Here is a 25,586-nt window from a genome sequence, read left to right as displayed (position 1 = left end):
GACATAGAATAAATAACTTGATTTTTCTCTGAGTCTCTGTTTCACTCATCTGTAAAATGGGGCCAATTACAGAATCTATTCCACTGGGATTTTGTGAAGATCAAAATAATCTAAGCATGCTTAGCTCACTGCATGGCACAGAGTAAAGTGCTCAGTAAATCGACACTCTTCATGAATTTATGACACTGCTGGAGTTATGCTTTCTTTCTTTTTTTTTGAAAGTATATCATTTCATTTCACTGGGTAGTATGTCTTTCTATTTTAATTTTCAATGAAGTATAATGTATAGTATACGTAAAAGTACATAATCTTAAGTGTATAACTTGATGAATTTCCACAAGGTGAGCATACTGTGCAACTAGTGCCTTGGTCACAAACTCTGCCTTGAGCTCCTTTTTTCAAGTCACTAGTCCCTCTAAGGGTAGCCACTATACTCATTTCATTAAAATACATATATTTAAAAAAACTGCCTATACAATTTACAGTAGCATTAAAAAACATGTAATTCTCAGGAATAAATCTGACAACATACATGTTGCTGTTGTTCAGTTGCTCAGTTGTGCCCAACTCTTTGCAACCCCATGAACTGGAGCATGCCAAGCTTCCCTGTCCTTCACTATCTCCTGGAGTTTGTTCAAACTCATGTCCATTGAATCAGTGATGCCATCCAACCAGCTCATCCTCTGTTGTCCCCTTTTACTCCTGCCTTCAACCTATCCCAGCATCAGGGTCTTTTCCAATGAGTCGGCTCTTTGCATCAGCTTTAGCATCGGTCCTTCCAATGAATATTCAGGGTTGATTCCTTTAGGACTGACTGGTTTGACCTCCTCGCTGTCCAAGGGACTCTCAAGAGTCTTCTCCAACACCACAGTTTAAAAGCATCAATTCTTCAGTGTTCTGCCTTCTTTATGGTCCAACTCTCACATCTGTACATGACTACTGGAAAAACCATAAATTTGATGATATGGACCTTTGTTAGCAAAGTAATGTCTCTGCTTTTTAATACGCTGTCTAGGTTTCTCACAGCTTTTTTTCCAAGGAGCAAGCGTCTTTTAATTTCATAGTTGTAGTCACTGTCTGCAGTGATTTTGAGGCCCAAGAAAACAAAAGTCTGTCACTATTTCCATTGTTTTCCCATCTGTTTGTCAGAAAGTGATGGGACTGGATGCCAGTTTTCTCAATGTAGAGTTTTAAGCCTGCTTTTTCACTCTCCTTTTTCACCTTCATCAAGAGGCTCTTTAGGTCTTCTTCGATTTCTGCCATTAGGGTGGTGTCATCTGCATATCTGAAGTTATTGCTATTTCTCCCGTCAATCTTGATTCTAGCTTGAGTTTCATCCAGCATGGCATTTCACATGATGTACTCTGCATATAAATTAAATAAGTAGGGTGACAATAAACAGTCTTGATGTCCTCCTTTCCTAATTTGGAACCAGTCAGTTGTTCCATGTCTGGTTCTCTCTTTTTTCCCCCCAAATCAAGAGTTTTTATTGCCTCTTTAAAATATCACAACTGAGTCCACAGAACCATCTTCCATCTTGTGGTTTCTGCAGCAGGATCACTGAGATCTTTTTCATCAGCCTGCTGAACTGTTCCTTTTTCAGAAACATAGATACATCCAAAAATTTTCTGATATCCTTGTTTTTAACTGTGGTGGCTTGCTGAATCAAAGCAGCTGAATTTGACACAAGTTCAATATCATTTCCTTCAAGAATCAACTCATCTTTCTGGGCTTGAGATACTGAACAGGCAACCCTTGGCCTCATTCGAACCCTGCATATGTATTTTTCATCCCCAAAATTTCAGCTTTCCAAAAGAGAACCATTCTCCTGAATAACAATGTTGATGGGGAAGTGGGCATACACTGACCTCATCTTGTAACGGAAGACCAATGTAACACCCTTGATCCCATTCTGTACGTGACTACAGATTGTAAGACAGTGGCCAGTTCCTTTCTGTTTCCCCACTGTTTGGCAACATGGAGCCTCTTCTTTTTCTTTCCAAGGAGACTGAGTTCTACATTAATGTGATTGAAGTCCCTCCACAGGGTGCCTCTGGGGCCCTTCACAATAACTGTCCGTCCCTTCAAGGTAATGTCGACATTTTCTGGGATGTCGACAGTCTGACTGCTGAGAATGGTCTTCATTCTCACAGTTGATGCGGCAAAGAGTGGTTCTAACTCTTGCTTCTTGACCTGCATACAGGTTTCTCAGAAGGCAGGTAAGGTGGTCTGGTATCCCCATCTCTTTAAGAATTTTCCACAGTTTGTTGTGATCCACACAGTCAAAGGCTTTAGCATAGTAAATGAAGCAGAAGCAGATGTTTTTCTGGAATTCCCTTGCTTTTTCTATGATCCAACAGATGTTGGAAATTTGATCTCTGGGTTCCTCTGCCTTTTCTAAATCCAGCTTGAATATCTGGAAGTTCTCGGTTCACATACTGAAGAAGCCTAGCTTGAAGAATTTTCAGCATGACATTGCTAGCATGTGAAATGAGAACAATTGTGTGGTAGTTTGAACATTCTCTGGCAATGCCCTTCTTTGGGATTGGAATGAAAACTGACCTTTTCCAGTCCTGTGGCCACTGCTGAGTTTTCCAAAGTTGTTGACATATTAAGTACAACGCTTCAATGGCATCATCTTTTAGGATCTTAAATAGCTCAGCTAGAAATCTGTCATCTCCATTAGCTTTGCTCATTGTAATGCTTCCCACAACCCACTTGACTTCACAATCCAGGATGTCCAGTTCTAGGTTAAGTGACCACACAATTGTGGTTATCTGGGCCATTAAGACCTTTTCTGTAAAGTTCTTCTGTGTATTCTTGCCACCTCTTCTTAATGTCTTCTGCCTCTGTTAAGTCCTTACTGCTTCTATCTTCATCATGCCCATCCTTGCATGAAATGTTCCCTTGATACCTCCAATGTTCTCAAAGAGATCTCTAGTCTTTCCTATTCTACTGTTTTCCTCTATTTCTTTGCATTATTCATTTAAGAAGTCCTTCTTATCTCTCTCTGCTACTCTCTGGAACTCTGCATTCAGTTGGGTGTATATTTCCCTTTCTCCCTTGCCTTTTGCTTTTCTACTTTCCTCAGCTATTTGTAAAGCCTCCTGAGACAACCACTTTGCTTTCTTGCACTTCTTTTTGTCTTAGATAGTTTTGGTCACTGCCTCCTGTACAACATTATGAACCTTCGCCCACAGTTCTTCAGGCACTCTCTCTACCACATCTAATCCCATGAATCTATTCATCACCTCCACTGTATAATCATAAAGGATTTAATTTAGGTCATACCTAAAAGGCTTAGTGGTTTTCCCAACTTCCTTCAATTTAAGCCTGAATTCTGCAGTAAGGAGCTCACGATCTGAGTCACAGTCAGCTCCAGGTCTTGTTTTTGCTGACTGTATAGAGCTTCTCCATCTTCAGCTGCAAATAATATAATCATTCTGATTTTGGTACTGACTCTGATTTTGGTACTGGCTCTACTGACGTCCATGTGTAGAGTCATCTCTTGTGTTGTTGGAAGAGGGTATTTGCTCTGACCAGTACGTTCTCGTAACAAAACTCTGTTGGCCTTTGCCCTGCTTCATTTTGTACTCTAAGGCCTAACTTGCCTGTTACTCTGGGTATCTCCTGACTTTCTACCTTTGCATTCCAATCCCCTGGGATCAAAAGGACATCTTATTTTTTTTTTTTGGTTAGTTTTAGACAGTGTTCTATGTCTTCATAGAATCAGTCAGGTTCAGTTTCTTCAGCATCAGTGGTTGGGGTACAACTTGAGGATTACTATAATGTTGAATGGTTTGCCTTGGAAACAACTCTGAGATCATTCTGTTGTTTTTGTGGCTGCACCCAAGTACTACATTTCAGACTCTTTTGTTGACTATGAGGGTTACTCCATTTCTTCTAAGGGATTCTTGCCCACAGTAATAGATATAATGGTCATCTAAATTACATTTGCCCATTCCCATCTATTATAGTTTAGTTCAATTCAGTTCAGTTGCTCAGTCTTGTCCGACTCTTTGTGACTCCATGGACTGCAGCACGCCAGGCTTCCCTGTCTGTCACCAACTCCCAGAGCTTGCTCAAACCCATGTCCATTGAGTCGGTGATGCCATTCAACCATCTTATCCTCTGTTGTCCCCTTCTCCTCCTGCCTTCAATCTTTCCCAGCATCAGGGTCTTTTCTAATGAGTCAGTTCTTTGCATCAGGTGGCCAAAGTATTGAAACTTCAGCTTCAGCATCAATCCTTTCAATTAATATTCAGAACTGATTTCCTTTAGGATTGACTAGTTTGATCTCCTTGCAGTCCAAGGGACTCTCACGCGTCTTCTCCAAAACCACAGTTTAAAAGCATCAATTCTTTGGCACTCAGCTTTCATTATAGTTCACTGATTCCTAAAGATGTCAGTGTTCAATCTTGCCATCTCCTGCTTGACCATGTCCAATTTACCTTGATTCATGGACCTAACATTCCAGATTCCTTTGCAATATTGCCCTTTACAGCATCGGACTTTACTCTTACCACCAGATACATCCATCACCAGATACATCCACAACTGAGCATCATTTCTGTTTTCATCCAGCCACTTCATTCTTTCTGGAGCTATTAATAATTGCCCTCTGCTCTTCCCCAGTAATATATTGGACACCTTTCCTGGGGGGCTCATCTTCTGGTGTCATATCTTTTTGCCTTTTTGTGCTTGTCCATGGGGTTCTCCAGGCAAGAATACTGGAGTGGGTTGCCATTTCCTCCTCCAGGGGACCATGTTTTGTCAGAACTCTTCACTGTGACCCATCAGTCTCAGGTGTCCCTGCATGGCGTGGCTCATAGTTTCACTGAGTTATGCAAGCCCCTTAATCAGGACAAGGCTGTGATCCATGAAGGGGACAAAGGAACAGTACTCAATGATAAAAGGAGCAAACTACAGATATACCAAATGACAAGGATGTATCTCAAAAACATGCTGAATGAAAGAAAATCAGACACAAAAAGAGAATATACTTTATGATTCTACTTATATGAAATTCTAGGAATAACAAACCTGATTTATAATGATAAAAATAGAACAGAGGTTGTTTGGGACTGGATATGGGGATGGGATTGACTGGGTAAGGGCACCAGTAAAGTTTTGGATAGAATGAAAATGTTCTATTGATTGACTGTTACACAGGTGTATACATTCACCAAAATTCATCAAACTGTATATTTAAAATGAAAATAGACTTTTAAAAATTCTAAGTATAGGGTATTCCTAAGGATAAATGCCATTGTAATATTAACTTAATTCATAATGAAGGTATATTTGTAGAGAATTCTGGAGATAAAGGTCTTTATTATCAAGTCTCCTCTCTCTATCACTCTCCCTTACAGATTTTTCTACTAATGCCTAAAGTAAATGCAGCAAAATTTCAATTTGGGAACCTCAGAAAATCCACAAGGGTACAGTGAAAAAGTTCAATTATTAAAAAATCAAAAGGTTGTATATTAGAGCGGGAGAGAAGGTAATGGTTACTTGTGGCAATAGAATTGATTTGGCTTTCCCAGCAAAAGCCTGATGACTCAACCACTACTCTTCAAATGTCTAGGAAAGCTGACAAACAACCTCAGTTTAATGGTAACACTAACTTTCTGCCAACCCTGCACATCTCCTGTTCTGTTATTCTGTTTACAATGAACAGTTATCTCCAAAAGAAAGAAAGAAAGAAGCTGTCAGGTGACAAGCACACAAAATGAAAAGACTTAAGTATTTATACGACTGTTCTCAGCTTAGTCCTTAAAGGCCAAGGGCTGACATTTCCTTCCCTGAAAATATATTAAAGCATCACTTTCAAAATTACCATGAATTTCTCTGAAGCTTCTGCCTGGACCAGGAAGGAAAAATACACACTTGCAGATACCAACTAGCCTAACCACCGCCTCGGCAACATTAAGTGTGCTGACTTTGCTAAGTGCACTGTGTGTATGCTGGAAGATACAGCACAGACTGGCTGAACTTAATGGTAAGATGACAGATGTTTTTAGTTTGCATGTAAACCACAAGGAAGGGTGTATGTTAAGTAGAGAAAAGAAAATGTTCCAGATATAGGACAACATTTGGAATTGCGGGTGCAAGGACTAGATAAAGAGAATAACACTAACGACTAGAGAGGTGCAAATGATATTTAAGGATTCTGTTTGGTCTTCAGAAGGGCTCCAAGGAAAGACTCTGGTATTGAAACCCTGGGTGGGGGGGTGGAGTGAGGGAGGGATATAATGATTAAGATGATGAATGAATGAATATAAGAACAAAGTGGGCAACAGTTGTGCTTGAGTTCAGGCTATAGCCTAAGAGGGATAGGACAAGAATTTTGACTAAGGCTGGAACTTTAGAGTTATCAATCAATCAACAACCTTTAAAAACAAACAAACAAAATGTTTAAATTTTATTACTTTACACTTAAAACATAAAGAACAGAATGCCATAAATAAGGGGGAAGAAAAAGATAAAACTACAACACATCAAACACAAAGATTGAGGAAGGAAAGTCAATTTTGGGTGGGGTAGCCAGTTCATGGTGTAGATTAGGAACCAACAGCGATGGTGGTTGAAGAGCCTGTTTTGCACCCAGGAGTGGTGAATTCTGACCTGGCTTTGGGTCTCCTGCAGGAGTAGCTGGATTTTCCCCGTCCGAGTGGGAAATCATTTTCTGCCCAGTGGGTCTCCTGCCGGAGCTTCAGGCTCTGCCTCAGTGGGCTCCAGGTCTTCCAGCTGACTCAGGGAAAGGCAGATACAGTGTTCTACGTGGAAGTAGATGTGTTATGCTCTGTGTGAGCCCAGGACAGGACCCTGGGGAGTAGCCTGGGTGGTGTCCCAGCCCAAGGCCTTTCCTGTTCACCTCTGGGCCCTGACTCTGGGGAACCCTCAGTGGCCACATTCAACAGGAGCCTATGCTGGCCCTCGGTGGCAGTATGGTGCATGGGCCCCGCACTTGGGAAGATGGATCGGGTGTCCCCATCAAGCAGTTCCTCACCGATCTCTGGGCTGGGGCTCTGCAATGACAGTGCAGCAGCTGGCCCTGCCCGGAGGCATCAGAGCCCTGCCAGGCCATCATCTTATCACTGCTTCTTCTGTCCACTTGACCTTCTGCTCTCAGGTCAGGTACAGACCTGTGTCTGCTCAGATAAACACCCAGGAGGTAAGACATACATCTGAAGGGCTTGGTATAAACCTCAGATAGAAGGGCACTGCCTGGGCTCTCTACATCCCACCCAGCCAGCTTGAACTGGGGTGTGGACATAATCGGCCCACCAGACTTCTTATCAGTCTGCTCTTACTTGAGGCAGACCCATCCCACATAAACCCTTACCAAACACACAGGGAGAGGACACAGAGCTACGCTGGTGGGATCACAGTGACGGCTCGGCCTAGGCTGGCCCGCCCTGCGCCGCCCTGTGTTATCTAATTGTTACTGGGGTATAGTTGATGTATAATGTTGTATTAGTTTCAAGTGTATACCAAAGTGAATCTGCTATACATATACACACACACTCACTTTTTTTTAGATTTTTTCCCCACATATTCCCCATATATTACAGAGTACTGACTAGAGTTCCCTGTGCTATATGGTTAGGTCCTTATTAGTAATCTATTTTATATATAGTAGTGTGCATGTATCAGTCTCAATCTTGCAATTTATCCCTTTCTTCTTTACCCCCCAATAACCATAATTTTAACAACTATTTATTGGGTGACTAGTCTGTGCTGGGCACTTTTCTAGGTGCTAGTGAAACCAGTGAATAGGTAGACAAAATTTTTCTTTACTTTCTCTGGCAAGAAGTAGAGGGAGAATATATAATAAATATTTTAATCTTGAAACCAGTTAGTATTGTGAAGAAAACAAAACAAGGTAACAAAAAATACCCTAACTGAGGTGTTTATGCAATGACACTGAAGTAGGTAATGTCTGAACTATGATCTGAAAGATCAGAGTCAAGTCTTATGAAGATGTAGGGAAAAAATCTCCCGGACAGAAGGAAGAACAAGTCAATGGTGTGTTCAAAAGAAAGAAAGGCAGATGGTATGGATGGGGCAAACTGAATGAGGAAGAAAGTGGTGGGAAATGAGGTTAGTGAGGTGACCTGAGGCCAGATCATGTAAGTACTTCTGGGTCACAGTAAAGAGTTTGGACTTCTTGTTAAGTGTAAAGGAGAGCCCTTGGCAGTTTTGAGGTAGTTAAATATGGCAGCATCTGATTTACCCTTTAGAAATACTCACACTAGGTACCACACAGAGAAGGGAGTAGGGCATCTGGGGCATTGGGGAGAGAAGAAGAAGAACAAGTTGAAAGAAGAGGAAGGAAGACCAATTAGAGCTGATAACATAATCAAGGCAAGAAGCAGTCATGGCTAACGTTAGAAAAGGCAGATTAGGAAGTGCTTAGAAGAAAGCTATTTTACCGTTACAAGAGAGGAAGAAGGAGAAAAGCCCTGTTGAGAATTATAAATCTGGGTTATAATACACATTTACTTCAGTATAGTGATTTACTTCTTCAGTAGGGCCAATCCTTCAAATATTTAATCTGGTACATCAACCTGGATAGGGACAAAACCAGGGTTCTTGCTCCTTGTGGCCAGAAGAAACAAGATAAAAATAAAACAAATTCAAGAGTTCTGCAGGGGATGGTGTGGAGGGGGGGGATTGTTTTTTTAAAGGTCTATACTATTCTCTATTGGCTATTGCCAGGCTTTAGTTAAATAAGGATATAAAAACATTGGTTTTAAAGTTCTTTTTCTTACTGTTTTCCCTTGATTTCTCTGTAAAAACAGCTCTTAAAAAAGTCAATACTGTCTTGGTTAAATTAAGAGGAAATGATATTGTCTACATTTTGATTAGGACTGAAAGAATAAGTAAGTATACCTAATGATGGTGATGGTGACAACAGAGAGATCCAGAACAGTTCTAGAATTTACAAAGAGCTAGGGTAGAAAACAGAAAGGGACACTGAGAAGGCTCAGTAGAGCTCTCTGGCACTTGAGCATCCTTTAACAAGAGAGTTTCAAGAGAAATGGAGATAATCTGGCCATAAGCTGAACATGCAGAGTAAAAGATAATGAATGCTCAAAAGTAGAACCATCACTTTTAACATTTCCACTTAAAAAAAAAAATCTCTATATATCTTTCAGTGACCAAAGAAGTAGTCTATCTTTTGGGGCAAGGGGTAAGAGTGCAAATGAAAAGAAAATGGTGGCTATAGGTACAGAATGGGACAAACATTTCAACAGGAGTAAACATCACATTTCTCAGTAGGATTATTGCATTAATATTTTAACAGCTTCTACTAAATATGATTACATATTGGGTGAACTCATAAATACGTCAGATCTGATTAGTGAACATGGAAGACAGGAAGGGGCAGATTTGTCAGCAGAAGGAAAGTTCACATTATAAATTTGACTGGTTTCTAATAACCAACAAGAAAAGCTTGCAATCACTCCAATTCTTTTAAATAAAACTCACCAGAAAATGAACTCAAAAATGCCCCAGTATAAATGATTAAAGACTGGACACGTAGCAATCTTTATTCCCCTCTTAATTATAGGAAAAGTCATATAAAAATATTTACCAAAGCCACAACAAAGCCATTTCTATTATTTCTGGATTTCTGAGGAAATTAAAGGGATAGGATAGTCACTTAACATTTTTAAGTTTCAAACAGGGGCTCTTGTTTCTGCAGTGGGTTCTCTCATGGAACTTCATAGCTTTCAGGGTGATAGGTTCTTTTGTTCTAAACCAAGGAGCTTCACAGCAGTTTAATTTACTGCTGCATTATCATAGCTACTAACTACACACACCTCCAAGGCTGGTAAACCCACTGATGTAGATAGTGCCACCTTAAAAGGATTTTTGGATGGGTCTTAGTGATGAGGGGGAAAAAAGGACATAATGTTTAATTATAAGAAATGATTGAAATAGGCACAGACATACCCCGGGTGCCTCTGCACTGCAGCAAGCTCTAAACTTGTTATCGTTAATGGTTTAAATTTCACTGTGCTAATCATTTCAGGACACAAGCCTTTCTTGATAATCTAATGAATTATTCCAACATCTTTCAGCAAAAAAAAAAAAAAAATCCTCCATGACAGCACTAATTACAAGACATTTTCCCAGTGCTTATGTAAAATATGACAGAGCAGCAGCTTAGGGAATTGCAGAAAACTGGTTCTAATTTCCACTGAGAAACTGACAAACACCTCTCTTTCATCTCTCCCAGCTCTCAAGTAAGATTTAACTTTCTCATTTAGTTAATTACCGAGTGAGGATCATCATTTCCCCGGATCGGAGCGGCACAGAGCCTTTATCGTGTTAACTTGTGAACTTGATCGATGGCTGCTGCTAAAACTTAATAACTTCACCCCCTGGCAAATTGTAAGATAAATATAATAGGAGAAACTCTGACAGTAAAAACCTGCCAGAAATGAGCGCTGTGTTTATGTTTCTTTGCAGGCAGCAAAAAAAAAAAATAAAAAACAACAACCGACAGCTTATTACTGGTTGCGTGTTACTTATATTTAAAAGACTCCAGGCAGTTAACTTTCTACATACTGTTAAAACTTTGCTCACAAGATGGGGAAAAATGAGAAAAAGCAGCAGTGATGCAGACTTGGGGAAATGAGGGAAGAAGAAAAAAAAAATAGGGAGAAGGGCAAAGCAAGGGAATATACTGTGTAAAATCTTTTAAAATGTCATGTTTATCATATAAAATGTTCAACCAGCACAAATAGGCATAAAATCCTTAAAAAATAATAAAACACTGTATGAACTATATCTAGGAGCAAAGCGAGAGAATTTCACTCACTCAGATTTTTTCAATGACCATAAGTCCATGCCTGAAGAATCCAATTAACTGTAGAATTCCTAGATCTCTTCTCAAAAACCCCTGCAGCTAGAAAACCATTTACTAACTACACCACTTAACCCTTTCTGAAACAAGTACACTATAGCTAGGAAATGCATAACTCTGTCTAGAGAACTTCATCTATTCTTACATTATCCACCTTCCACACCTCAGCTAGCCAATTGAGAAGCAAACAGTCTGGATTTTTTTTTTCCCCTTTTGGTCAAATTTGAATCTGAATTTGGAATTTTAACATTTAACTGAGCAAGTTGGTACCATGGCCTAGTACAGTATGAATTTTAAGCCTTTAATAACCAACGGTAGCAAGGAAAATAGTCAGGTATAAAAATGAGGTGTAACAATAATAGAATACCTGCTCATGAGTGTCAGTCCCCTCTATCCCTCAGGACTGAAAACAAATCTGTATGTAAATTGCTAAGTCTGTTATACTGACCACCCTCCCATTACAGAAATATTACCAATAAAACAAAATATGAACTAAATTCTAGGAAAAGTAGAGAAAGGCACAAAAGGTCTTACAGGACTTATGAGTTTAAACCTAACTTGTGAGATAGTTTTTAAAATCCATTATCTGATATGTTAGCCTCAAAAGCTGAAGGCTTCATGCTGCAATCAAGGGGCCACCATTTTGAAAGTTGAAAGGAAGACTGACATTAAAACAGCAAATTCACATTCAGCAGAGGATCAAATTTGATTCCTTTTTTTTTTTTTGGTTTTTACTTTCTTTAAATAAGGATTATGGGGGTCAAGCAAAGAAAGACTGATTAAAAAAAAACAGCATTTATAACAAACTTTAGAAAATATGAAAAATACAGAAGCACAGAGAACACAAAAATGGCCCATAATTTCCATCATCAACAAATAATATGCACATTTTGGTGGGTATATATCTTTCTGGTCTAAATAAATTATTAGTGCATTATTTGATTGAGAGAGTGTTTCTATGTCACCTAGAGAATTCTCTCTCTATGACATCAAAGCAATCAGAGTAGGCAAAATTTATCTCCTTTGCTGAACACCTCAAAGAAGTCAAGATCTGATCCCATAGGATACAGAATTGTAAGTGACTGGAGGTGTAGGAAGCAGGGGATAGGAGGAAGAGGAGGAGAAAGGAGGGAGGGGGTGAGGAGGAGTGAGAAGGATGGGGAAGGGTGAGAAGAAAGGGAAGGGAAGGAGGGAGATGGCAGTGAGCAAGGAAGAGAGGAAAGGTGAACAAGGAGAGGGATGAAATTGACTGGGGATGGGTAGAGAGTGGGTAGGAGAGAGACGGGAAAGAAAAGAAAAGGTTAGGCATGGGTAGGAAGAAATGGCTAAGGGGAAAGAGGTCAGGGGCTAGGGAAGAGATGGAGGGAGAGACAGAAAGTAGGTATGAGATGAAGAGAGATGAGGGGAAAAGGAATAAATATAACCAAATGCAAAAGGGGCCTAGCATTACTAAGTTCACCTGCCCTAAGAAAAACAATATGCCTGTCAGGCGAAAAGGTCCTCTCCCACACAATAAACATCAAGAGGGAGAGGGGATGAAAAACTATTTTTCTAAACTGCTACTTAATGTTTCAGGCAGAGTAATAAAGTTTAACTGTCTGGAATCTTGTTGCTCTTTCTGTAAACTTCCTCAGATAGAGGTTGCTTATCTGGATGTTAAATAATGTTAATAAGTACCAAAATAAAATTCCTGTGATGGAGAAAGTTTTAACTAAGAGTCTTCTCCCTGACTTCCCCCTCATATCCTCCCTTTATTTTAACATCAGAAAGCTAAGTTCTACCAATAAATAACACGGAATGACAGAGGCAATGGCTGCCAGAGAGAAACACAGAGACACACTTAAAATGCAATTAAAAAGGACACAGGAAAATACAGTTAATTTAAAATAAAGAAGAAAAAACTATCCTCTTCCTCTTTGTGCACTAATCCTTTACATTTTTTTGTCCAATAAAAAGGTCTCAATGACTTGGTAAAACTTGCTCCTGAAGAAAGCCTTTGAGAAGTTACATCCAAAACCTGGATTAAGAAAATACAAGGCTTTTTGGGATAGGATCTCAAGAAACCAACTCAGCTTTCTAGAAGAAATTCAACTCCTTCCAAATGCTTGTTAATGCATGCTAAATGCAGCAAGAAATAATCCTACGAGGCAGCAGCACAGGCCTCTCTTAGCTGCAGTGAATGAAGTAAATGACTTGTAACTTCTGGAAGTCTTGGTTATCTGCAGGTAAAACTTTAATAACCCTTGGAGCATCAAGGGACAAAAGACATTTCTCTCTGGAATACGTGGGTAATTGTCTTCTTAATTTATCCAGAAAAGGCTTAGTTTGGATGCAGCATCTGCTTTTTTTTTTTGTTAAGCAGAGGTGATCAAAATAACTTGCTCAAATTCACAGAAGTTACTAGATTTCAGACCAGACTGCAAAATGCAGTTGTTGTGTTAAGTGTATAGTTTTTCTAAACTGATATTTTGGACCTTCTCTTACCAATAAGAATGCTACTATCACTACATTGATGCTTTGTCAGTAAATACTCTAATCCACAGTTTTCTAAGATTAGTTTCAACATTTTAATGTAAAAAAATACATAAAATATTACTATGTAAAAATTCAAGAATGAGAGTAAAATTACTTACAATGAGTGACATTTAACAATTGGGGAAGATTGGAAAGAGCAAAAGAAAGACTTCGAAATATGTTTCATGATATGAAATAAAAGACATTTGAACATTGACTTTTTTTTTTCATTTTCAATCTTTCAGAACAATTGCCAAAACACTCCCACAACACTCAAATCTAGTGAGGGAAAAACAATAAGGAAGTTATTAGCATGGTAACAAGATTCTCAACACAGTACCCTAATTTTGAAAATTCACTTTTCTGATTTCTACAGTAAATACAGGATGATTCCTCCATCCTGTAGGGTATAGAGTACCTTTTGCTTCCTTTAGACTTTGTACTTCATTTTAGTCATCAGCCAAGAGAGAGAGGGCAGAAACCAGACTGAAATTCCAGCTGTCAACAGCACTTATCCTCCTTTTTTTTCAAAAATTAGCAGAAAAACGATTACTCTGTGATTTTTGTCTGAAGGTTATTTATATTTCCCCCACATGGGTACTATTTTTGTGGGGTTTCATGGGCCAGAGACTGCAGATTTTTGGTGTTCTGGAGAAAATACTGAATCTTGAGTGTCACAAAAAATTTTCTTTTTCTAAACGGAACAAATCTCTACCAGGGATTTTGCATTTGTTTACTAAGAGTGGAGGTGGGATGAGAAAATGAAAATCAGGAAGATAGTTACTTCCACACTGTTTACAAGCTTGTTTAAGAAATAGAACTGTGGTCTTTTCTTTGCAAAACTTGGCTTTTCTTAAAGGATGAAATAGTTTATATAAAGACACTTCCTGGTTTACTACCCAATTTTTCACTTCACCTAGGTGTGGCTTAAGCTCACATGCAGCACTATAAATATGAAACGCAAGGATAACAACTTTTTTCAGTGAAGTTTTCCTACGAGCCAAATGCAGTCTACTTCCAATTTCTGTTTAAGGAATAAACAGAGGCTTTGGAAATTTCATGCTTTGGAAACAAACCACTACAAAAAGTTCTCTTATAGTTGAGTCACATGTAAACGGCAAAAGTTAGACAGCACGGTGGCCTAGTCCCATCACTAATTAGCTATGTAATCTTGGCTAAGTCTCTACTGTTTGGGATCTCCTCTATAAAATGAGTGGGTGGATGGAATAATCTGAGGCTCAGTCTGGCTTTTATATTTTGAGTTTACGGTTCAGTTCCATGTAAATTAAAATAGAGCTGAGGGAATACATTTACAAAGAGAATCATTCTTCACATTTTCTTACTAAAAAACTAACATATCAGAGTTTAGGAACACACACCTCAAGCAAAAAGAAGTATTCTTCATAATATTATTCAGTCAAGCAATATATTCCAAAATCCCAAGAGTAAGTCAAACTTTCCTGCAACAATTGAGCTTTTAATGCAAAGAAATGCTATCATTCTGAATGTGACTGTTACACAGGTAACCTTATTATTCTTTTACTTTACTGGAGGCTAAAATATTCCATAGTTAAGAATTTAAAACTTTATGGTGTAACTTTTCTCAGGGCTGACACAGATGTGAAGACTTAATGATATCGTGACACTTTGTGTCTCAATGTGCCTCATTTCTTTCATAATTCACTCTCTTATTTCCCCATCCATCTTCCTCTATGCTGCTGCTAAGTTGCTTCAGTCGTGTCTGACTCTGTGCGACCCCACAGACGGCAGCCCACCAGGCTCCTCTGTCCCTGGGATTCTCCAGGCAAGAACACAGGAGTGGGTTGCCATTTCCTTCTCCAGTGCATGCATGCATGCATGCATGCATGCTGAGTTGCTTCAGTCGTGTCTGACTCTGTGCGACCCCATGGACAGTAGCCCACCAGGCTCCTCTGTCCACAGGATTCTCCAGGCAAGAATACTGGAATGGGTTGCCATTTCCTTCTCCATCTTCCTCTATAGTTCCTGGTATTTAAGGTGTTCAAGAAAATTGTAAAGAAATAAATGTACCTATTAAAAATTCCTTTATTTCACAAGGAGATAAAATATTTTATCAATTTAATACATCAGTTTGTCTCATTTAGGGCCAAATCAAAATAGTAGGGCTACATGAAGAGTCTGCAAATAGATATGAAAAAATTACTGGGATCCTCTTAATGCTTTCTATCAAGATTATAGTGGTCATGATCTGATGGCTGCTGCTCTCTGCTGGTTTAATTTTCAGCCTTATAGCCCACAGCCGGCTCTACCTGAGACACCTTTTTCTGTCAGATTCCAAAGGCCATCAAGTGTCCTCAAGGACAAAGTGATATATTAGCTGCTGTAATAAAGGAAGCTATGTATAAAACACTAAGCACAGGGTCTGGCACATAAATGCCTAATGAAGGTAATTGTTACCATTTGCTGGTATGTAGAGACCATCTCAGCAATTCAGCCTGTATCAGGACCTGCCCGTCAAACTTTGAAAGTAAAATTTTAACTGAAACTCCATACCAAATTCCCCAGGAAAGGGAAATATGAATTGGAATATTTTAAAATATGCTAACTTGTCTGGCCACCATTAGCTGATGTGATTGGGGATAGAACTGTGAAGAAAAAAAGAAAATTTAAGATGTGATTAGACTGTAAGAACAGCTCAAAGGCTCTGGGTGAGAAAACTACAACTTAGGGAATTTTTGTGTGTACTGAGTTATCTCATTTAAACAAATATATTGAGGACTTCCTATGTGTAAGTGCCTAATGGAACTCTCATTAACTGCTGGAGAGAGTATAAATTGGTACCACCAGTCAGGAAATTCTAATTTCCCTCCTAGTGACACACACAACAGAATACATGTATTCATTGCACATACTGACCAAAAGATAAATACCAAAAAATTCTGCAGTTATCAAAATCTGAATGGACACATATATTTGGTATATATACATAATGACATACTACACATCAACGAAAATAAATAAATTACAGCTATATGCAATAATATGATTCTCAAAAACATTACGTTTAGGGAAGTAAGTTAGACAGTAAAGAATATACACTGTATGACTCCATTCACACAAAGTTCAAAGCCAGGCAAAACTAACACATGATGTTAAGCAGTGAGGAGAATGGCTAGCCTTGGGAGGGGAATGACAAAGAAGGCAGGAATGGGTTTCTGGTACGGGTTTTTTCCTTTCCTCCTCTTCCTTTTTTTAATCTTGCTAGTGGTTACACAGATATGTTCACTTTGTGAAAATTTGCTCAGCCAAACTCAGGGTTCTCCTGAATACTGTATTGGAAACAACTTATTGTATTCATAAAAAGAGAAATAAGGGTGGATAAAGTCCTGTTTGGTTACAGATACATAGCCCTAACCCTTATTTTCTGATATAAAGGAAACAGGGAGTTCTATAAAAAAGATTTTTTTTTTTCCTATAAAAAAGATTTACAATTTTGCCAAGGCACAGCTTTAGCCTCTATTTTCACTTACGACCCTTTGGCCACATACAGACAACTGTTCCCATATGCCACTACTCTGAACAAGGTTAGAGCTCCCTCTAGCACTTTTAACTAAGGAAACATCACAGGCCCTTACAGAGCTGACACAGTTTGGTGCTGCCCACGGTTAAATGCAATATGGCGATTTTTATTTTTAATTTGCTTTAATTGTTGCTATGGTATGAATAATTAATAGGCTGCCTAAGCCAGTTTTGTAAAGTTCATAATACAGAAAGCCAGGAGAGAAATATCTACTTAGAAAGGAGGCTTAAAAATGGTTATAACTGCTATAATATTAGAGAATTTGGAGCATTTATTCATAATTTGTGGCAACATTTATGTCTCACCAACAAAGAAGCATGCTACCAAGCACTTCCTACTAAAAAATTCTTCTAATCTTCATCAATTTTTCTCTTCATGGCTTCACAACCATTGTATGTATAGTACCAGATAAGAGCAAAGTAGGTCAGTGTTAGGAGAACCCTGCTCTTCAGTGGAGGAGAAGAGGAAGGTTTGGCTGTAAACACTTAACCCAGTTCCATCCATTCTAAAACAAGTATTTATTAGCATTAAATAACCCCCTGGACAATAGAGGCTATTCAAATTAGCCTGTATTCTTTTCCCATGCTTGTAAACTCCCTTCTCCACAGAAATCTTAACCAATGGAAATTATGTTATCAATGTTTCCACTCAGGAATGTCTGTTTCATGTTTGGATATGCCAGAAAGTATAATTTAGTTATGATGTTGCAATCCTACACATTTCAGGCAGAATTTGAGCAGTCTCTGAAAGTTCAATGATAATAATACACACCATCTGGGAATGTAGCCAGAAATAAAAGGGGCTTCATTTTTCATTGTTGGATTTTAAATCTTCCCCTCCCTGAAAGAAACACTGTTTATCAACACTCTGGTTAAAATTAATACACATAGAAAACCAGTTAATTAATAAGTTCCTTGAATCAAGGAGAGAATTAAAAATAGAGAATATAAAGAATTATCTTAAAGTATACTCATTTTAGCCAAGACTATTATGTGTTATTCATTATCCTGCATACTAAAGTTAAGAAACAACATTTTTGAGCTATAATAAGAAATATTTCCTATAAACCTTTTTTAGCATACAGATCTCTCAAAAAGTATGTCTAAAGTCATAGGAAACTTTAGCAATTTCCAAGGGAAATTTTTATCATTTTTTTTGTTAGCATTTTAAATGGAGATTAATATAAGTCAGTACGAGTTCCTCTCTCATGCTCTGGTTACACACAAGCACTGCTCTGCCAAAGATAGTATGGCATGGATGTCAGCACTGATCTTTCCTGCACATACCACCACAAAGTCACGATGCCAAGTTACCACTACTTTGGTTTTGCATCATGTCTGCTGGTCACATAACATGGCCACATTCACTCCAAGGGCAGCTCAAACTAGGGGTGAAATATTATCTGAAAACAGTGATTCATTAAGCTACTGAGAGCTTCAATCATGAGTTGTTTTTCCTAAGATAGGATCCACTACTGCTTCTCTTTTAATTCACCTAGTATCTGCTGGGAGCCATATATCATGAACTAGAACAAGAATGACAGATCTAAATTAACACAACAGAAAAGCTATTTGATGCTGCCTCTTGGTTTCTACACTTCACTCTCTTTCGTGGCATCCAAAGGCCTCAGAACCCTGGCATTAATTAAGCAACAGTTTTATTACACACAATCAAAAGCCTGAAAAGAAAAGCCCAGATAGTAAGAGGAGATTACAAGGTTCACTTAATAGTTCTACTTTTTTTGTGGTTGCTAATTGACATATTTTAAATTTTTATCTCATATGGAATGCTGAAAAGGAAAATATCAGCACTGTAAGTTTAAGAGGAGAACCCAAACCTAAAATGTATTACTGTATCATGATTTTACAGAACCAATTTGCATACTTCTGTGTTTTCCAAATCATGGCTACTTGTTAATAAATTGCTAACACTTAATAGGCACCACAGAAAACTTTTTAGAAAATCCCCACACATTTGCTTCATCTGGCCTAATTTCTATGTACTAAAACACTAAACACAGTGACTGAAAGCACACAGACATGGGGTCAGATAGTCTGGGTTCAGATTCTAGTTTTGCAACATATCTTGGGCAAATTGCTTAATACTTCTCAGTTATAGTTAATCTGTATATAAAATGGGGCTGTGTTTGCTTAATGAGATCATTATCGGGATTCGAGTTAGAGTGTATATAAAACTCTTAACCCTTAGTGTCTGGCACATTGTAAACATTCAATAAATAATGGTGCAAAAGGCTGTCAAATCTGATGACATAATCTCTGGATTTTAATACTTTAAATACTATATATCAGACTCAACAAATATAAGTTGAGAATCTACCTTCTGCAAGTTAAAATTAATTCTACTAAAACTCTACATTGAAGGCAATTTATTTTTGCATACAATTTGCCTTTTATAGGTAACTTCTACCATATATTTTCAATTGAGGAGAAGCAGAGTAAAAACTCTAAAATTCAAACTTCTGAAGTTTCAAGAGAACTAAATAATAGCATTAATTGGAAGCCAAGAGCAACCTAAATAGCTGACTAAAAGATTACTCGCATAAGCAAACAATTATATATAGAATGAATAAACAAGGTCCTACTATATAGCACAAGGAACTATTTTCAATATCCTGTGATAACCCATAATGGAAAAGAATATGAAAAAGAATGTATATTTATGTATAACTGGATCACTTTGCTATAGAGCAGAAATTAACACAAACTTGTAAATAAACTAAACTTCAATAAAACAAATTTTAAAAATTAGTTATATAAAGCTCTCACTTAGGATCTACTTTTACTGCAATGTTCTCATGTTATAATGTTGAGACAGTGGCTCCTACAGTGTCCAGGCTAGATGTATTCAAATTTCCCATATCCTTTTATTATTGCAAATGAAATCTACTATGGTCTGTAATATGATGTCTATACCTATCCCCTATCAAAATGTAAGACATAAAAAATAGTTATATTTCTTGGACTTATATTCAGAACCTACCTCTTCTCTAATTACCTAGAGGAAAAAGAAAATTCCTTCAACCTATCAAATTTGAAGTAAAAAAACAAAAAAACAAACAACACTATACTAATCCTACCAAAAAAAGAAGCCCCAAACCCACACATATTAAGATTCAAGGAAACTGATTTTTTTTTTTTTTTTAGGTCAAAGCATACTCCCTTTATTTATTTTTTTTTTTAAGAAAATGGCATGCTTTATTATTTTCCAGAGATAGTAGAGCTTTTTCCATCACAGATGACCCATATTCTCAGTGAGCCATTTTTTTTTCCATTTATTTTTATTAGTTGGAGGCTAATTACTTTACATCATTACAGTAGTTTTTGTTATAGATTGAAATGAATTAGCCATGGATTTACATGTATTCCCCATCCCAGTCCCCCCTCCCACCTCCCTCTCCACCCGATCCCTCTGGGTCTTCCCATGCCCGAGCACTTGTCTCATGCACCCAACCTGGGCTGGTGATCTGTTTCACCCTAGATAATATACATGTTTCAATGCTGTTCTCTTGAAACATCCCACCCTCGCCTTCTCCCAGAGTCCACAAGTCTGTTCTATACATCTGAGTCTCTTAGAAACTGATTTTTTTTTAAAGTTCCCTAATCCGTCAGGTTTTTAAGTACGCCAACCATAAGAAAAAATACACAAACTGGAAATGAACCTCACAAATAGATGTAAATAAAGCCACTCTTTAGGTTGCCCATTAATCCACAAGTGGCATATTCATCTTATTTACAGTATTATACCCCCTGCCATGATATTCCATTACAGAGTCACGCTACACACTCCATAGTTAACACTGTAGGAACCATCTCTCTTTAAACACGGTTTTCTCTATATTTCCCTTTAGGCTTGCTCCCAAGTTTTGTTTCTTATTTCTTTTAATCTTTACAATTAAATTTCTTATGCTATTAGATATTCCAAGAAAATGTGGATAAAGTTAAAGAAGTGATGTCCGAGGTATAAAACATAATTAAATTTATGTTCATTCTTCTAGAAATATTTAAACATTTCTGTTTATCATGGTCTTAGTGCTCCACGTGAGCAAGTGCTTCTTACATATATTTATATGTCAATCTTAACTATCAAAAACTTCTATCCTTTCCATTAGAGAATACCTAGGGAGATTTTATATACACATACACACACAGAATAATAGTCATGTTTGTTTGCTTTTTGCTTCATTTGCTTTTGATGAACCTGTTTCTTAATTACTCATTGTCCCAAGCCTCCTCTTTACTGTCTGAAACAGACAAGAGATTCAAAGTCCAACTGTTAATTCATATACCCTCATCCTGTCTTTATAATCATCCAACTGTCTAAAAGCATGCATGCTTACAAAAAAAAATATTTACTGAAGTATAATCACACACAGCCTGGACTTCGAAGGGACATTTAAAAAAAAAAAACTGATAAAACTAATTACCAAGTTTAACCAGGAAAAATAAGTTCTTGGTGTAAAAGGACTGCCAATATATGTTTACACTGTAAATCCTGACACATAGATTCAGATGAGATTTGTATTCCAAAACAATTTCTATTGATAAAACAATTACTAAGGTAAGGTTACCACCTTCAACTGATTGTACCAGACTCATACTAAGGTTACCACACTGATACTAAGTCCAATGACATGAGGTCATCTTCAATCCTTTAAAGACCAGTATTTATAAGGTAGGTGATTATTACTGAGTAATAAGCATTTACATTTGCATAGAGTAGTACAAAAGTAAAAATAAATATCTTCATTCTGAAGATACAAGAAAAAGAAAATGGATCTTTAAAAATTCCATATGTAGGAATATATCCCAAACTAATAACTGAGGGCGATGAGGAATTTAGGAAAGATTATCATAGCATCAGAGATACAACTGGTTCCATACATAAGAACTTTAAATAAGGGAGTATTAGGTGAGCTCCAAAGGACTAGACTAATGAAATTTTCTCTAAAGAAAACCTTACTGTTGAGATTTGGGATTAGTAGAATTTAAGGTGACTTGGCAACTCTGTCTCTGTAAGGAAATTAAAAGAGAGTTTCCTGGTCATTCAGTCAGTTAGAAATTTATGCTATTACCAGTATAAACAAATAAAACAAGATGCTCTCAAAAAAAAAAAAAAACCACATCTATTTTAACAATGATCTTAGGAAATAAATCTTACTGAAAGAGAGCTCTAACAACAACAACAAATATGGCAAGATCATTAGGTCAGACGGAATTCCACAAATGTAGCAAAATGGAAAAATACAATTTAATTTTTATGGAAACTTAGTACAGTCATTTAAATTCATAGCTCATTTGCCTTACAAGAAACTGAAGTCATGACACAAGAATAAAATTTTACATGTGTGAATACTGAGCTCATGAGTACTCAAAGGTTCAAAAGGAGAGCTCGGGTTTCATAAGCTTTATAAGTGATCTATTTACACCATATGACTAAGAACGTACTTATTCATGGAGAGCTTATGAACCTAGGCTTCTGGAACTGTCAAACTAGGAGAAAGGAGAATGAAAAGCCACAAAAATCCATAAAAGTGTAAGAATAAAAATCTCTCTTCTAGATTAAGGAATGTAGAAAAATAATCATGCAAAATTCTAACAAGTGGGCTTTAACATATTAATATACATAGTAGCATAGATCTCTTAGACAATGTAGGGGGGGAAGTTCTAAAGACTATTTAGTATTAAGCGACTGATTCTAAAATACTGATACATTTAAGTCTTACTGAATATTTTCAGGAAAAGCTCATTATTGGTTAAAAAAAAAATCAAGTTTCTGACAGAATTGCAAGAGCAGTACTGAAGATTTTTAGAGGGGGAAAGAAGGTAGGGAGATGGGCACTAGGAGGAAGTAAAGGGCCTTTGTTCTATGAGTTTTGCAAAGAAGTAGAATATCAGGGACTCATTCTGCAACTACAGTATCATAGGGTTGCAATAATGAATTTCCATTAGTTATATATATTATGTTAAAAGTCCTATTAACTATGATAAAAAAAATTAGTTTACACCTAACCTGAATATTTCATACTATAGGCTCTTTTCTGTTAATTCTATACTCAGATGGGTACCTGTTAACTAGTTTTTACATATTATTACTTTAAATGAGCCCCTAAAACAACTGACTATTAATATCAAGAAAACAAATTTATTTTATGTATCTTTGGGAGATATCTGGATTCATTTACATAAACTATATTACTTGCTTTTACAGTAAACCACTAAACTTAAGATACAAATTCTAAAATACTGCAAATCCTGGTTGCCTTGTTTATTTTCCCAAAGGCTGCCAAAGGCAGCCAAGAAAATGGGCGCTGATTTGGTAGAGAAAATCTGGCTCATTAATGTCTTTCGTAGTCTTATACCATACTTCCTAATATTTTAGGGATGATTAACAAGGTTACTGTTTTAGTAAAAGTGAGCGTTAAGTGGATGAACTAGCCTTTAGTTTCAGTTACTACCTGGATTTTTTTCTCCCTCTTCCTCTTGTAGACACCATTCATTGATATTCAATTCTCAATTATATAAATTGAAGTAACACAGTCCCCCACACGAAGATATCAATGGCACAGTGAAAAAAACCAAACAGTGAATTTCCTAATAAACAGAATCAGGAAAGGAACAAAATTTAAACATGCCATAGCTTATGCCTGGATGAGGGTCCTTTCATAAACAATTAAAAATGACAAGTCCTCCAAATCAGAAAACCCATATGCTACTTGCAAGGAAAACTATATTGGAGGGGTGGAATGTTGGGAGGCTGACAAGGTAGACCTTTTTAAGTTTTAATTTCTCTGGTTACTTGATTTTTTTAAAAAATTAAAGGTTAAAAGCCAGAGTGAAATGCTGGAGAAAGTGTACTGGTAATCAAAGTTCTCAATGACTCCTGATAGAATTACAATCTATAAATCATTAATATAGCAACCATATTTGTGACAATACTTTGGAAAGTAGGCAGCCTTTTCTTTCTTTCTTGGAGTTGAAGTAAAATTGGCATGTACCATTATATTAGTTTCAAGTGTATAGGTAGTATTTCTTTAAGTTTGCAAACCAGCTCCACAATGCCTGTATATACTGCAACAAATGTGTGATGTAAAACCCAAAGTTATTTTTTTCATTTCCTCTTCAGGAATTGTGCCTGGCACTGTGCAGCTGTGGTGTTGCCTTCATCACTCCCTCTGTTTCCAGTCTTGCTAATTAAAAGGTTGATCACAGAACAATGGTCTTCTCATTAATTTCAGTGTTCCGATTGGGCAGGATCCCTGCTTACCCCACCTGATCTTTTCACACTGCTGAAGTTAATGTGACAGGAGCCCGAAGATGGATTACCTGCTGCCATATTGCCCATCGCCTCCAATCAGGAGCTATCTGTGTAAACTGATTGTTCTAATTTGCTCTCATTATTTTTACAATATCAGGAGAAAATAACGCACACAGCTCACTGTCAAAGCCATGAAAATCAGCCATTAGTTAAACTCAGACACTGAGTGGCTTTATTAGAGGCACTGCAGTTTATTGATGTAGCTCCATTCAAACAAGGAGGCATTTGCTTCACTAGAAGGAAATGTTTATACTGAAAGTAAATATTTATCGCAATAATACCCACAGCAACATGATATTTTGAAGAATCCTGTACTTATTTCATAAGCTTGGTTTTGACACAAATTAACAACAATGAAGAGTTGGGCTGGCACAAGAAAGTAGATAACATTTAGTATATGTGCTGCTGAAGCGAGCACACAAGAAAGTAGATAACATTTAATACACACACAGTAGCATGAAAATCTATTAACTCAAATATGTGAGCACTCTCTACCTCCTATACCCTGTATAATAAGAAACTATTCTGTGACTACAAATGCTCATCAATCAATAAATAATAGAGGTTCTACTTTGTACAATACAACAACAAATATTTTTCTAAAACAGTAATTTTATGACTTAGGAATCAAAATGATTTTTATAATGATCATCCAGGTATAGGTCTAAACAATAAAAACTGTATTCTTATACAATGTTAGTGTTCAACAAGAAAGATTACTAATCCTAGTATCATAGAAATTCACAATATATTTTCAGAATTAGAAAATAAGAAGCATAATAAAGCCAGCTAAGCAAACAATTATCTGGGTTTTAAATCCTTCATTAAAAGATGTTTCTTAAAGCAGAAGACAGAATTCTGTACAAAAGTTTGATAGTCAATGAGATAATATCTTTAAAAGATTTGTCCTGGGCATAAAGAAAATATATTTTCCTGTTGTAAAGAAAATGCTAAACTCTAGAAGAAAATATATTTTAATTTGGCATTTCTAGGCTTGCCTAGCTAAGAACATTTTGTAAAAATGTTATCTAAATGCTGCCTGAAAGGCACTTGGTGGGGGGAGGTGCTAGAGGAGGGTTTAAATAACAGAAACTGATGCCTTTTAAATAAAGGAATTTAATCCACACATTCTACCCCCCACCCCCCTATTTAGTATTAGAAGGAAACATGGCCTCCTCTTGTTTTCTTTCTATACTAAGACTCCTAGGTAATGTGAAGGCAAGAGTATGCCCTTCTTGCTGCTCCCCTTTTAATGGCCACTTTTCTTTTTCTAAGAAACGTGTGCCACGCTTTTCT

General features: G+C 37.2%; 1 protein-coding gene, 1 long non-coding RNA gene and 1 pseudogene across 9 annotated transcripts in view; 1 reads left to right on the top strand and 2 right to left on the bottom strand.

Annotated features, from left to right (window-relative positions):
• BTRC (beta-transducin repeat containing E3 ubiquitin protein ligase) overlaps positions 1 to 25,586 on the bottom strand; it is a 180,768-nt gene that overhangs the window by 35,191 nt on the left and 119,991 nt on the right. The window lies entirely within an intron of this gene.
• LOC110139807 (large ribosomal subunit protein uL6 pseudogene) lies at positions 1,506 to 2,152 on the bottom strand (annotated as a pseudogene).
• Positions 11,875 to 24,177, top strand: LOC110139766 (uncharacterized). Its single transcript, XR_002314575.2, has 3 exons — positions 11,875 to 11,956; positions 12,839 to 13,107; positions 24,099 to 24,177. It is a non-coding gene; the product is annotated as an uncharacterized lncRNA (long non-coding RNA).

The sequence above is a fragment of the Odocoileus virginianus genome, chromosome 7 (assembly GCF_023699985.2).
Source record: "Odocoileus virginianus isolate 20LAN1187 ecotype Illinois chromosome 7, Ovbor_1.2, whole genome shotgun sequence".
Classification (NCBI taxonomy): Eukaryota; Metazoa; Chordata; class Mammalia; order Artiodactyla; family Cervidae; genus Odocoileus; species Odocoileus virginianus.
The sequence above is the reverse complement of the archived record's forward strand: the minus strand, read 5'-3'. Positions and strand labels throughout refer to the sequence as shown.